This window comes from Seriola aureovittata, chromosome 21 (genome assembly GCF_021018895.1).
Source record: "Seriola aureovittata isolate HTS-2021-v1 ecotype China chromosome 21, ASM2101889v1, whole genome shotgun sequence".
Lineage (NCBI taxonomy): Eukaryota > Metazoa > Chordata > Actinopteri > Carangiformes > Carangidae > Seriola > Seriola aureovittata.
Window position 1 is genome coordinate 1,686,253 of NC_079384.1, and position 14,562 is coordinate 1,700,814.

General features: G+C 43.5%; 1 long non-coding RNA gene across 1 annotated transcript in view; it reads left to right on the top strand.

Annotated features, from left to right (window-relative positions):
• Positions 1 to 14,562, top strand: part of LOC130161984 (uncharacterized) — a 50,645-nt gene that overhangs the window by 4,114 nt on the left and 31,969 nt on the right. The window contains exon 2 of the long non-coding RNA XR_008826208.1: positions 1,862 to 2,364. This is a non-coding gene — a long non-coding RNA (uncharacterized LOC130161984). The remainder of the gene's footprint in view (positions 1 to 1,861; positions 2,365 to 14,562) is intronic.

The following is a 14,562-nucleotide window of genomic DNA, read 5'->3' on the forward strand; positions in this document are numbered from 1 at the left end:
GTTGACATGATCTCTGATCATAAATGATCTTTTATCGTGTCTAATGGACAATCCTGTTAGCACACTCACATTTTTAAGAACATTTCCCTCCACTGTACAAAAAGGCAAATGTCGGCAGCGTCAACACAGGTGGAAAAACATTAAGCTTTAGGTTGAATATACTAAATCTAAAGATTAAAGAGGCACGGAACACCTACTTTAACAACCTCATTAAAGGCAATAAAAGTAACCTTAGATTCCTTTTCAAAACTATTAATCACCCTTTAAACAGTGAAGCTCTTCACAATCAGAGCTTCAATTACTCCATCTAACGCCTTCTCCACCCAGGACAGTTTCACTCCTGTTTACTTAAACTAGATGACTGTGTACCCGACTCATCCCCGTGCCACTCCTCTGTTGAAGTATTAAACACCATTTTACTCTCCACTATCAATAATTCCCTTTCCTCCAGCTGTGTCCCAAGTCATTTAAAGTGATAGTTGGGGTTATTTGACGGGGGGTTGTGTGAGGCAGGTAGGTACCTGCAGTAGACTCAGGAGAGGCAGCGGGAAACACACTTTGCTTTGGTACGACATTTTTCAACTGCTGAGCTTCAGTATTCCTATGCAAACACGCGCACCTACGATGTGCGATGTGTTGTTAGGGATAATATTTATAATATTTCACTTTAGACAGAGCCAGACGAGTTTTGATTCCCTATTTCTTGTTTTATTGTTTTATGCTAAGCTAGGCTAACCACATCCCCACTCTAGCTCTGTCCTTAGCACACAGACACTGTTCCTTACGATTAAATTATTAAAGTAGATTTTCAACTGAAAATCATCTTAAATGCGTTTGATAACAGCGTGTAATTGACAGCATCAAGACAGTTGGGAATAAATTGACAGGGGTGAGCAACGTGGGTGAAGAGGCATTAGAGTCAGAGTAAATAGATTTGGACAGGATGAGGACTCACACTGATATAGACTGATATAAAACAAACAAACGGAAGATGGGATGAGCGTCTGCGGACGACCACATGTGAGTTCATAAATGTCGTGGGTAAAAAAACAGAATGATGACGGAGTGAGAGACAGAGAAAGACAGGAAAGAGACGGAGTGAGGGAACGAACAGTAAATGGAATCTCTTTATTGAAGACGGGCGATGTGAGAAATCATTTACCCTCACGTCCGAGCTGTGTTTCGTTTAGGCCATTAATCACAGCTGTAATGGAAAGCTGAGCCCTCTGCTACACACACACACACACACACACACACACACACACACACACACACACACACACACACACACACACACACACACACACACACACACACACACACACACATGCTGCATGGTGAAGAAGCAACCATAATGGCCACATGGGAGGGAGCTGAAACACTATTGGAAAGCAAAGCTGATTTCACAAAATGAACCAGTTTCCAGGAACGTAGACGTACGTGTGTGTGTGTGTGTGTGTGTGTGTGTGTGTGTGTGTGTGTGTGTGTGTGTGGTGTGTGTGTGTGTGTGTGTGTGTGTGTGTGTGTGTGTGTGTGTGTGTGTGTGTGAGAGACTCCAGGCAGGAGATAGAGGAAATTGTACAGATGGATTTTTGGTTGGTTTTCAGTGTCAGAAATACCTGCTGCAGGGCTACTTCATTTTCTTTGGAGAGTGTATCTGAGACACAGCTGTTGATTTTGTGTTTGGCATTGAAAGTTGATGCTTTGTTCCTCTGTGTTATCAGAAGAAACAGCTTCAAGGATTTCTGTGTATTTCCACATTTTCCGGGACAAACTTAGAAGTTGATCTCAACTTTAAATTCTCCTTCCTCTATTTTGTGATGCTGCTGTTACTGTCGTGTGTTTTTCTGTTTTTCTACAGAGGACAAAACTATTTTTGGACATATTTGTGGAAACTGTGTCGGAGCCTCGAGTGTCTGAGTGGGCGTCTCCAATGACAGTGTCAGCTGAGACCTGGAGACGCTCTGTCAACTTCAGTGTTGCACTACACAGTCCACGTCTGTCTCTTCACGACGCGACGTCTGTGCATCGGAGACACAGATGTTCCTGTTCATTTGACTGAAGACTGTTTGTGGATTCAGGTTTCTCTTCCTGGCTCCACCCACGCGATCACGCTCGGCTTATAGTCTTTGCATTGGGATGATGGAAGGGTCCGACAGATGAATCCTTCGCAGCCAAACCTATCCCAGGATTCATTGCGGGCCAGTGATGAATCACCTTTCAAACAGAGACTATGGCGCACCTGAAGACCACACCGTCTCGGTTCGGCCTTCACAATCTACGCAGCCTTCGGAGGCCGGTCGATACCAAAGATTCAAGACCCCCGGAGAACACTGATGTACGGGCCGATATCCTGCCAGAACCGTGAGTCATATTTCAATTTCCTCTTTTTGGTAATGACAATTTTGACAACAAAGTCAAAATTAACACTAAATGAATGTTAATTTTAGTTTGACTTTAATGGATGGGGATAATTAATCTCCATCACAAGAGAAACTGCTGTCCTCATAAACATGAAGAACGGGGATCAGACAAATCAAAATGAAGGAGGGAGGCAGAAGATTCATATTTCACCTTTTTCAGAAACAGGAATACTCTTCAAAGTTGTGTTTGAGTTTTCAGTTTTCAGCACAGCCTCAAAGCGCTGCCCTGAAGAAAAGCCCGGAGTCTGTCCTCGTCTGATGATGTCACCTCCTCTTCCCCAGAACTCCTTCATCAGCAAGGTCAGGAGGCTCTCAGCGTGGAGCTCAGTGTGGCAGCGCTAATGCAGTCAGCTGGAGATAATGGGGAGTTTTTGGGGAAGTGGACCTTCAGCGTGACCCTGGAGACGAGGTAGCAAAGCTGACTAAATTATTCATCAGCCGTCACTGATCCCAATATAAAAATAAATAAATATGCGATGAGTCCCATGCAAATGAAGATGAGTGTTTTTGCCTGTTCGGGCCGCGGATTCTGTAAAGGAACGGAGTGAAATGCAAGAACAAATCAAAGAAGCGCGCACGCCCACCACCTCAGGAGCTCCTTTAAACAGAAATCAAAGCAGAAAATCTGTCATTTTGGTTCTTTCATCGCTCCATTTCACCATATGTTATCCCGCATTGTGTACAAGAGCTTCAAGAGACAACCTCTCTGTGATGAGACATTATCTCTGAGCCAGAACATGTGGGAGTTCGTCACATCCTCATATACAGTACAGTCACAGGAGGCCATTAGGAGCTCATACACCAAGTGGTGAACAATCAGTGGGACATACAGTAAACGTCACATCACACGGTCAGGAGCACATCTGCATGATACAGACAACTGTAACTAACATTTTATTTATTGGGTTTGGCTCTCTGAAGCTGCCTTCCTCCTGTCCAGCGTAGGTCGGATTAATAATTCAGCAGTTTTCTGCATTTTGAGTGCCCTTTATATATTTATACCGCGTGTGTGCCAGCGTGATGTTTGGGAATCTAAAGTTTGTGGCCCATTTTTTGTGCAGCAAAAAGGCCACCAAGTGCTTTTCCATCCTCAGACCTCATTGTTCGGCGGCCGGCTCTGAAAGGGGGTTTTTGTTGGGATCCATTAGCGTGTTTTGTACAGTGAATACCCCGCAGTGCCCCCGCTGCGGCGCACATAACCCACATGCATACACAGAAGTAAGCATACATACACCACCAACCCCCCTCCGTGCCCAGCCCCATCCCCCACGGCATACAGATACTCAGTGGGGGGAAATAGGTGGGAGGTCAGGCTCGAAAAGGATGCAAGTCGGTGTTAGTTACTATGGCAGCCAGTCAGCCTCCCTGACTGCGCAGCGTAGAGGGTGGCATCGCTGTCAGTAAATAGATATTGGAACACCACTTCACCGGAGTGTGTTGGCGGCTTATCAGATCCACACAAACCAACACCGAATGATCAAATGTGTTGCACAGAAATCAAATGGTTTGCAGCCTACACAGTGTCAGCAGTGTGCAGAGCTGTTTCTCCCTATCTTGGTGAGGCCACCTGGTAAGTGGTGAAATATGGGACAGGTCATTCAGTGAGCTAGCAGTTGCCCGGAGGGAGGCTGCGAGTAATGCACGCCACGCACTTCATGGCTTTATCCAAACTGACAGTCCGTCTGCTCGTCTGATCACTTCACCGAGCGTCTTTGTCACAGATATTTCAGCCACCAGCTTTAGTTTACTTAAAAGCCTCCAATCGCTCAGATTATCAGAAAACATATGTTCTTTCTTTCCTCTCCAGGTGTTTATCCATGCTCAGAGTTTGGTTTTTATTTTGCCAGATTTTGAAATGGAAACTGGATCTTTGACCGAAAGTAAATCCAATGAAAAATGTAAGATCTCATGGAGACTAATGCTTCTAGTGTATATATTCATGGTGGCACAGAAATAACCATCAGTTTTACTAGACTGCATATCTAACGCTGCAGATAATCATGATTCATGTTATGAATGATGACAGTTAGATACTAGTTTTACTGCAGCTGAGGATGCGGATCGATCAGGGTTAAGTCCCTTTTATACGTCACTCACGCAGATTGATTATAAGATCGGTCTCGGGAACAGATGGATTTATTAGTAGTTTAGGTTTTAAATTCAAACTAAAACCACATATCTACTCTCTGACAATACTGCGGTTTCTGTATTTGCCTCCAGACAAAACCACAGAGTCTGTGTGGAAGAATCTGGTGCAACTCCTTTTACAACTCTTTTCAAACGGTCGCGGTCCAGCTGTTTGATCTGTACGAGGTGCGGATGGATGACTTTCTGAACTAGTGACTTCAGATTTACAACAAAAAGCCGGCGGTTTACGGTTTGAAAGATGTGGGCATTTACCAGGCCGGGTGATCTATGAAAGCAGATGCATTATGGAAAAGGATCCAGGTTTTTACTCGTCCTGGGGACAAACAGTCAGGATTTCTCAGCCTCTCCTGCTCCAGTGTCCCCACGTTGGTCCAGGCTGAAATCTCTTAACAACTGTCAGATGGATTCCCATGAGGTTTTGCACAGACTTTGATGATCCTCTTACTTAAAGCGATAGTTCAGGTTATTTGATGTGTGAGGTGCTTATATATAGTCGGTGTGTTACCTGCAGAACATTGAGATCAAATACTTGTGTCTACTTCTTTGAACTGGGAGCACACCAGTCTGAATCTACTGCAGGAAATACACTGACTATGTACAAGTACCTCACACAACCCCACGTCTAAACACCTGAACCATCCCTTCAACCTCTAGCGCCACCAGCAGTTATCCTGGGAAATATCTCAACATCTTCCAAATGTATGGGCACTATATTTTCTACAAATGTTCACCTTCCCTACCATACTTTACCTTACCTTACCTTACCTTAATGTACCTTACCTTACCTTCCTTTACCTTACCTTATCATATGTTACCATACCTTGTCGTATGTTACCTGGCCGTACCTTACCTTACCTTACCTAAATGGTCAGAGTTAACTCCACATGTGTTTGGAGCAGTTTACTCAGCCTCAGCTTTGAGGGTTCATTCTTTTAGTTTGGTTCAGCCTCGGCCGGGTGAGAACAGTTTGAACAACATTGAATGTCTTCTGGGCAAAGAGCCCAGAGGAGTCCATCTTCTCGGTCTGCTAAAATACCAAGGACTGGAATTAGATTTGTTTTGCTTTTTTCTATCACAAACTCTCAACCCATGAGCGATCACAGGTTAGCAGAACTCTTTCCAATGAGCTAACACTTCCCTCTGAGTTCATATTGTTCGGCTCTGCTTCTCTCGGAATTGGCAGTGATCTACACAAACCAAATTCAGAGAAACAATAGTTTCTCCTGTGGTTAAAGACCAAAGAAAACCAACTTCATCAGCTTCAACGCGGCCTGAAGCGCTCGCTCTGCTTGCTGCTTCTGCCACTCGTTCACACAGGAAGTGCAAATACCGGCCAAGCTTTTCCTTATCCCACTTCACAAGACACCATTTGCCACTGTCTAAGAACAAAAGTATATTTCTTGGAGACCAGTACTTTAACTGAGGCACTTATCTGTAAGCTTTGTTCCAGGTTGGAGTGACTCAGAAATGACCACAAAGGCCCTTGAGACACACTACAAACTCAGACCAACAAAAAAAAAAAAAGGCTCTTTAAAGTGGCTGCGCTGCACTTCCACCCTGCTCTAAGCTGTTCGAGGCTTCCCTCTGAGTCACCTGAACACTTCTATTTATCACTGTCTCACTGTTGCAGCCAAGTCATTCCTCAGCTGGGACAGGAGGATGTGTGAGAAATGTTTTTTGAGACTTGGGAAAACACCGGTCTGCTGTCTAATCTCACGTTGTCCGTGTGATGCGTTTGAATGGCCCCTCAGCAGCAGGCTGAGCGGAGCCTCTTGTTTCTCCTCAGTGTCGACACGCCGCTCATCCTCACATGATGTTCGCTGGAGGCATCGAGGAGGAGATGCAGCAGGTTTTGTCTTCGGCTGCAATGATGGTAACGTCGGTCTGCCGGTTTAAATATCTCAACAACTGCTCGATGAATTTCCAAGCTCTGAGGATTAAATGTGATGAAATCAAGTAGATAGAAGAAGTAAATCCAGCAAGCAACAATAACTTATAGTAATTCTGGCTAACCTGGCTCTGTCCAGCATTTAAATACTTAATACATTTGTTTAGCAAAGAATTTAACTTCTCTAAAAGCATAAAATATTTTTATATTTCACTTTGTGTGAAACAGATTAGATCAGTGTTAATCAGTGAGATTTACAGACGTTGTGAGGCAACACTTTTCAAGTTAAAGTGACACTCTGGTCTTTATCTTAACCCTTGTGTGGTGTTCGGGTCTGTGGGACCCGTTTTCATTTTTTATCAAAAGAAAAATTATATGATTAAGTATTTTTTCAAACCCAGACTCATTGGCCTTGGCTCATTTTCTGTGAAGAATATTTATCAGAACACATTTTCAATGACCACACATTGTACACCCCCCCTACACATTTCTATTACATACAAGATGTTCGGGTCCACTGGACCCGGGGCTAATAAAAGTATGGAAATTGTTGTACCTTCACTCTGTCCTCCACCAGTCTGGGCCAGCTGTTAGTGTGTGTGTGTCTGTGTGTGTGTGTGTGTGTGTGTGTGTGTGTGTGTGTGTGTGTGTGTGTGTGTGTGTGAGAGTGAGTGAGAGTGTGTGAATGTGAGTTTTGTGTTTCTGCCACTGCCATTCCCACACAAGGTTGCAACATTGTTGCAAAATTCAAGTACCAACACCTGTCTGCTCTCACATTCCCGTACATCTTACCCTCTGTATTGCGGGAACCAATCTTTATTTTCTCATAGTCTATCCCAGCTGCAAATTGGGGGCGGGACACTATAAATATAGCTTTGCCAGTGTGGTTCCTTATCACAACTGATCAAGATGGCCAAAAGATTCTCTGTTCAGAGGGCCTTGCAATTGGTTTTTGAAGAGAGTGAAGCTTTTGATGATGATGTAGGCCTGGAGGAAGAGGTTTCAGAATGTGAGGATCACATTACTGAAAATTCAGAGTCTGACAGTGACTTAGAAGAAGCGTATGAGATTGAGCATCAGCTAGCTCCAAAACAATGATGCCATTTAGGGGCCACTGCCCCTTTAGGCAGTATATACCATCTACACCTGCAAAATATGGTATAAAGATCTGGGCTGCCTGTGATGCCACTTCCTCATATGCTTGGAACTTACAAGTCTACACAGGGAAACCTGATGGACCCTCGTGTGTTGTATAGGCTGGTATGAAAAGGCAATGTGTTCAATGGGGCTGATGTGTTGTCTAAACTGACATGGTTACGATATGTGTTCAGCTTGTGTTGTGTAAACTGACCTGAATTTGTTAACCTCCTAAGACCCGAGCTCTATACTTTGCTATATAGGCTGATTGGGACCTGAGAAAAATGATGTCCACATATGAGGACATTAGTTTTAAATTTCGATTACTGAGTGGCAGTATAATATCCTCATATGTGGTCACCAGGCCTTTGTTGAGAAAAAGTTAGTATTGTGGTCTAGAGAACCCAAAATGTGAGGTCCACATATGTGGACGCCAGGTCCTAGGAGGTTAAATTTCAAATGGTGTTCAAATTAATGAAAATCAATAGTTACAAAAAACCTTGCTTCATTTGTAAATTTGTTGAATTTTTTCCAATCATATCTTGATTGTTATTGATTTTCTTTTTTTATTACATTTTATTAAAAAACAAACAAAATCGAGTAGCACTTTAATTTGTAAGTGTGATCTAAGAAAGGTAAAGGGCAAATATTAACCATAAAAGTAAATGCTGTTTACTGTATATTGCTTGTAATTGAGATGAAGTAAACATCTGTTAAGTATTTTAATAGAAAATTGTTTGATTGTGTTGAATTAAACCCCAACAAATGCAGCGGGTCCACCAGACCCGCCAACACTGGCTGAGTAACAAAAATATGAACATCACACAAGGGTTAAAATACTGGATCGAGGACGACGTGTAGTAAAGGAAATTTATCACTTCACTTTCTCCGAGACTTCACCCCTGGACACCAACACTACACTCCCAGAATTACACCCAGCCCTGTCACTTACCGCTGAAACAGGGTGTGTGTGTGTGTGTGTGTGTGTGTGTGTGTGTGTGTGTGTGTGTGTGTGTGTGTGTGTGTGTGTGTGTGTGTGTGTGTGTGTGTGTGTGTGTGTGTGTGGTTGGCAGCAAACTGGAAACACCAGTGAGAGGATCAGGGGTACATGAAAATAGATTAAAGGGATTCATCCAGTTATCAAGCCACTGCAGACAATCTCTGCTAAGTGATAGCAAGGCCATTCAAAGAGGACTACAGCCCCCCCATCCCCCCCCAATCTGCTGTCCACCGCCTCCGTGTGTGTGTGAGCTGTATTCGGACTCTACAACCGTAACTATATATTTAATTAAAGTAGGAAGAGGATTAGTGATGAAATGCTGCAGTTTAGCAGTGTCCATGTGTGTTGGTTTACTCTGTGTCACTTTGAGCTCTCGGAAAAATGTGAGAGCTTTCAGTGTGGACTCTCGCTCTGGTTACTGTGACGTGGGCGGCCGGTATTATCGGCCCTCTGCTTACATGGAATCTGAGCATTAATGTAGTTGTGACCTTCTGTTTCCTGCAGAATGAATTATAAATACTGAAAAGTGGCTGCAGCCTCGCACGTAGACTTTCTGTAGGCGACACAATTTACAGATGTTCCCTAAACGCCTCACACGCAGGCAATTGGTAGATGCTAGCTACAGAACACATCATGAGGAACCCCGCGTAGGGGGGGTTTGGGACAACAGCAGTGCACTGTGCAGTGTTTTTAAGGGGGTTTATAGTTGTCGTTGCAAAATGTGGCGGTATGAGGGGCCATCAGGGGCCCCTCTTCCTCTTGAGGGACTGGTTTGGTTTTTTCAAGTCTCAGTTTTAGGGGCTTGACAGTCACGTGGACGGCAGGAGTGAACGTGGAAAAAGAGATGAGTTTTGAAACTAAAACGTAGCAGTGTGAATGAAGCCTGTATCACCTGAAACCATAAGTGCCAATAACACAGCAGTATATCAGAGCTTCATTATTACCATTTCAGTTTATATGATAAGCACAGCATGTAACTACAAGGCAGACCTGGAGCCAGGCAGCATTAGCATCACTGGTTGTGATGTGAGCATCAGGCCAAAATGTAATGAAGCTGCTGTGTAGAGTCTGCTCTGTGTATGACGGCCACTGGAAGGGGATCTGATGCCGACATAATGCACAGAGAGCGGGACGACGGCGGGGTCAGTGCGTGCCCACGGCTCGTTCCTGCCCCTTGCCTCCCTGGTGGGTTAATTCAGCGTTAATTGAAGCCGGAGATGATTTAAAAAAAAAAAATAAATAAAAAATGTCACAGAAGCTAAACAGCAAATTATTTGGCAGTGTGGGTCAGAGCAGAGCTCAGGCAGAGTAAACAGCCTGGAGTGCTTCCTACACCACAGCTTTCATCGCAGCCCTTCACACAGAGAGGAGACATCAGAGCCAGATGTGTCACCCTGACATCGACACGAGGGCTTGGCCCCTCACCGTCTACATTACGAGGCTTGGATCGCGCTTTTGAATGCTCCTCTACCTCCATGTAAAACCTCTTTTCCCTCCTGCACGCTTTTTTTTCTCTCGGCGCCGACACGTCACTGGGACTCCTTGGCAACCGAATCAGCTCTCGCTCTGTGTTTCATTCATATTTTTCCTGTGACCCAATTTTCTCTGGTTTAGGCAGCATAAAAAGATGAGGCACAAAGGCAATTTTTCACAGGGCTTAAAGCCTTTTTCATATGAGACAAATTGTGCAAATGGAAAAGGGTCACAAAATTGCTGTAATGTAATCACCAGTGCCATGTGAATTAAGCCCTGTTGTATCACACAGTCATGTGCTGTAAGAGCTGATTATACTAATCCACAGTAGCTTACTGTACATACAGTCACATTTACTCTGAACGATCTGCAAACACCTGCAAACTGTGCAGAGAATAAAGTTTACAAAGCCCAAAAAATATTTCCATATGAAAACAGAAATATGGATTTACATCTGTGCATTCACTGCAGAGACTCTATGACATGAAATAACAAACATGTGACGAGAACAGAGTGGATTTTCATCCTGATCCAAAAACAGTTTGTGAAGGGAGAAACTTTGCTAAACAGATGGGCAGAGAGCAGCGTGTTTTTCAAGCATTTATCAGACTGATTGTAGATTCATTTGAACTCACTCCTGAGACCTCGCTTAATGATCTGTGTACCTATTGAAATCAGCCTGGAGGATATTGATGCCTGTCTCTGATAAACTAAGGAGAGCTTGACTTGCAAGAGCAGCTCCTGGATCTGCTCCAGGTGAGCTTTACTTCACTTTGTGGCTCAGTTGGCTGGAGAATTAGAATGAGGCTCTCTCTCTCTCTCTCTCTCTCTCTCTCTCTCTCTCTCTCTCTCTCACTTTGGCCTATGGCCCTGAAACAAAATGATTATTCCTCACATTTCCGCTAATGACTTTGGCACATCAGCATATCCCGCTCTCTAACACATATCAATTAGTTGGGACTGCGTGAACGCCTGAAACACTCGTGTGAGCAGAGTGCTGACACCAGCAATGTGACCATCATCCTCGTTTGACTCTTAAGTAGTTGTGATAACTCCGGTTTCAATCCAAAGTCAAAAGGTCCCAATTTAGAACCATAACGACCTCAGTTCACCAGCATTTAGTCAGAGATAATTACCAGCTGTACACCGGGACAGTCACGTGCAGGAAAAGTACGTATGACGAAGAAGAATGAAGTTTAGTTCTGCTGCACAGACAGAAACTTAATGATAAACGGGAGAAGCAAAGTAGAAAAGAAAAGGACGTAAAGAAAAAGTAACAACAGAACTAGATTTACCGGCTCGCAGTTGTATCCCTCCACCAACCAGACGAGCTGCAGGAAATATGATAATAATCGCCGTCTTCCGGAGTTACAGCGTTGGTTTTCTCAGAACTTTATTATCTCACTGTGAAGGTGACCTTTGACCTTTTGGATATAAAATGTAAGTGTCATTTTATCCTTATAGACATTTGTGTTAAACTGTGACATAATTAGTGTATGAAGCCAAAACCGTACAACATAACGCCTGCGGCCCTGACCGTCACTGGTGTGGAGAAATATAAAGGAAAGAAGAGAAGTAGGAACTAAAGAAAGGAAGAGGGTCAGATGAAGGGTTAAGTTGATCTGTTCATATTGTTATTATTATTTTTATTTGCTTTATTTAACCAGGAACTCCCATTGAGTTAAAAAAATCTATATATATCCCACATATACAACAAGACGGCAATCTGATCATTTCCAACGGATATAAATTGATCTAAATTTAGATCTTTCTGCAGATTATTCCGTGTCCAAGGTGTTACAATAAGAATCTGTGAAAACTGGCGGTTCATTAAAAAACAACCACCCAGGAGGAGTGTAGCTGAGAGCTGCTCGAGCTGAGGCAGAGGAGGGTCAGAGGTCAGCTGGAAGTTTACCCAGTATCGCCTTGTAAATAATACTATAGCAGTGCTGATGTCTGTGATTAGTCAATGATATGGATCCCATATAAAATACATAGAGACGTAGGATCACAAACCTCCAAACATCTGATATCAACTGCAAAAAACGATCTTGAATGTGAAATCACAGTCACAGTTAACTTCTCTGTGCCTCTTCAGTTTGGTCGTGACGGTAAATGGACAAATGTTTTTCACGAGCAGTGATTGTGTGTGATGTGATAAACTGTCGGTCCGCAGAACTCTGACACCAGCGGCGCTCAGGTCGTAGCTTTTCCTTAAAAACGTGAAATAAAAAGGATTTTCCACTGTCAGGTTTCATCACTGATTTATGAAGCCTCACTGCAAACAGCAGATTCAGACCTTCAGTTATGGGTCTTAAGTTGCTGCATCTGTTGTGGTCGTGTTGTGTTGCTGCTACATGGAACGGCTAATGCAGAAAAATACAGTCCATGTATATAATGGTATGAGGATTTCAGTATAGTGGAGCGCATGTATTTTTACTTTTTCTTGCAGCTCTAAATAACAGTGAGTGATTTCAGATCTTGATTTTTTTGTGACTTCAGGTGACTTCACTCACTGAGACGTACAGTCACACTTTTACCATGAGCTGGTGACCGTGTACCGTCTGTATGCATTACTGTATGTCGGGGCTGATGCCTCGCTACATGTTCATACATTCGCTTTCTCCCTCCTCTGACCAGTCGCCATATGTTGCCCTGCCCTCAATTCCTAATGACAAGAGCGGGAAGGTTAAAAGCAGCAGAGTGAAGACAAGTGACAAGAGTCAGCTCCGACCTGAGAACAGCAACCGGATTTTAAAGAGGCCAGTCTCGCTCTCGTCTCTATCTATTAGAGGAAATGTGAGAAAAAGACTTTTTCTCAGGCCGGAGCTCAGGTTGCTGGTAGCAACTGATAAGCTAACAACTGCAGGATGGAAACATGAGCGTATACCTCCACCTGGGCCCTTTCCTTCCACCAGATCTGGATTATGATCTGGATTTGCACCAATATGTATGAACTCATAGACGTCAGCACCTAAAAAATATGTCTGATTCTTTTTGTTGAAAAACCTCGTAATGTTAAGGAAAGCGATTTTTAAAAAAAAAAGTCCTGGATCCGCCCCTTAACCAGATCAGGTCGTTTGTTCCAACCCTCTGATAAGACCCTCAGAGTGTCTCCTGAACGGTTCCCCGAGAGACGCAGGCGTCCTGGATCCGCTCATGGATAATACAAACAAAATAAACTGCTGCTGCTACTCTCCTTCATATTCATCCATCCGCCCCAAATCGGTTCACCATTGTTGACATAATCCTGCTGACAAACAAACAAACAAACAAACAGATCCGGGTAAAACATAAATATCCTTCTAAATGTTTCCACAGAAACTGGTTATAAAATGTTGAATAATGACATCACATTTAATTATTGCATTAAACATTGCATATTTTGTAATTGGCGTCAGATCATTTAAAATGATGATTAGTCAGTTTTACAGTGTGTTGTACAGTGTAGTGGTGTTAATGGCCGACCTACATTTGTGTCATATTTTACCTCTAGCAGTTATTCACAAGCTGCTATTTATCACAGTGTGATCTGCAAGTTGTCATGACAATAACTGAGGTGACTCAGATGAGGCAGAAATAAAAATTAATTAGAATAATATTAAAATTAAGTATAATAAAAAATAATTACAACAACATTAGAAATGTTGTCAGAACTTTTCAGCCTGGTCCCAGACCTTGAAATCATCCCCTGCCCATTGATGACTGGAGAAACAATCAGCCAATCAGGTTGGGAATATCACCTTTTGCTACATATCAAAAACTCTCATTTAAAAGACACGAGACAAAATACAGAATGCATGAATGAATAACTTCACTTACAAAGGCCAGAACAAACGTTGGCATTCAACTGTGAGGTGCAGAATTGTCCAACATGGATGTCGGCTGCTTGTTCACACCTTGTCATTTCTCTCTTATTTGGCAACAACAGGTGACCAGCAGCAGCAGTCGGAGTCTTTCTTCTCTGAACTCAAATGTGTCTTAAAATGACATCTGACATCGACTGGCCGGGTGGAGGAAGAGGAAGAGGAGGAGGAGGAGGAGGAGGAGGGAGAGAGCAGAGTGGTGATGGAGAGCGAGAGTGACAGCGAGAAGGAGGAGGGGAGGTAATGAAAATGAAGACAGCCCGACAAAAAGAGGTCAGAACTGAGTGGGTGGGCGAGAAGAAGTGATGCTGATACCTGGATGGTCTGACAGATACAGGACTGTTGGGTTGGTAGTTTCATCACTGCACTCAGAGGCTGATGAAACAAGCCGGCAGCTGGGAAACAAAGCACAGGTAGTCCCTTTGTGTTTGGAAACTTACACTTGCCGTTTGTTTCACTCCTTGCACTAGTTGTTGTCTTTGTTGTAGTGAGCCCACTGTACAAACGGAGAGTTACAAGAGCCTGAAATTGGTCAGAAATCTCACAGCCATCATTGTGCTGGCCATCAGAGTAATAGACTGTCTGGATGCATTATCTGGTTGCATTATCTCCCTCTGGCTGCGGCCG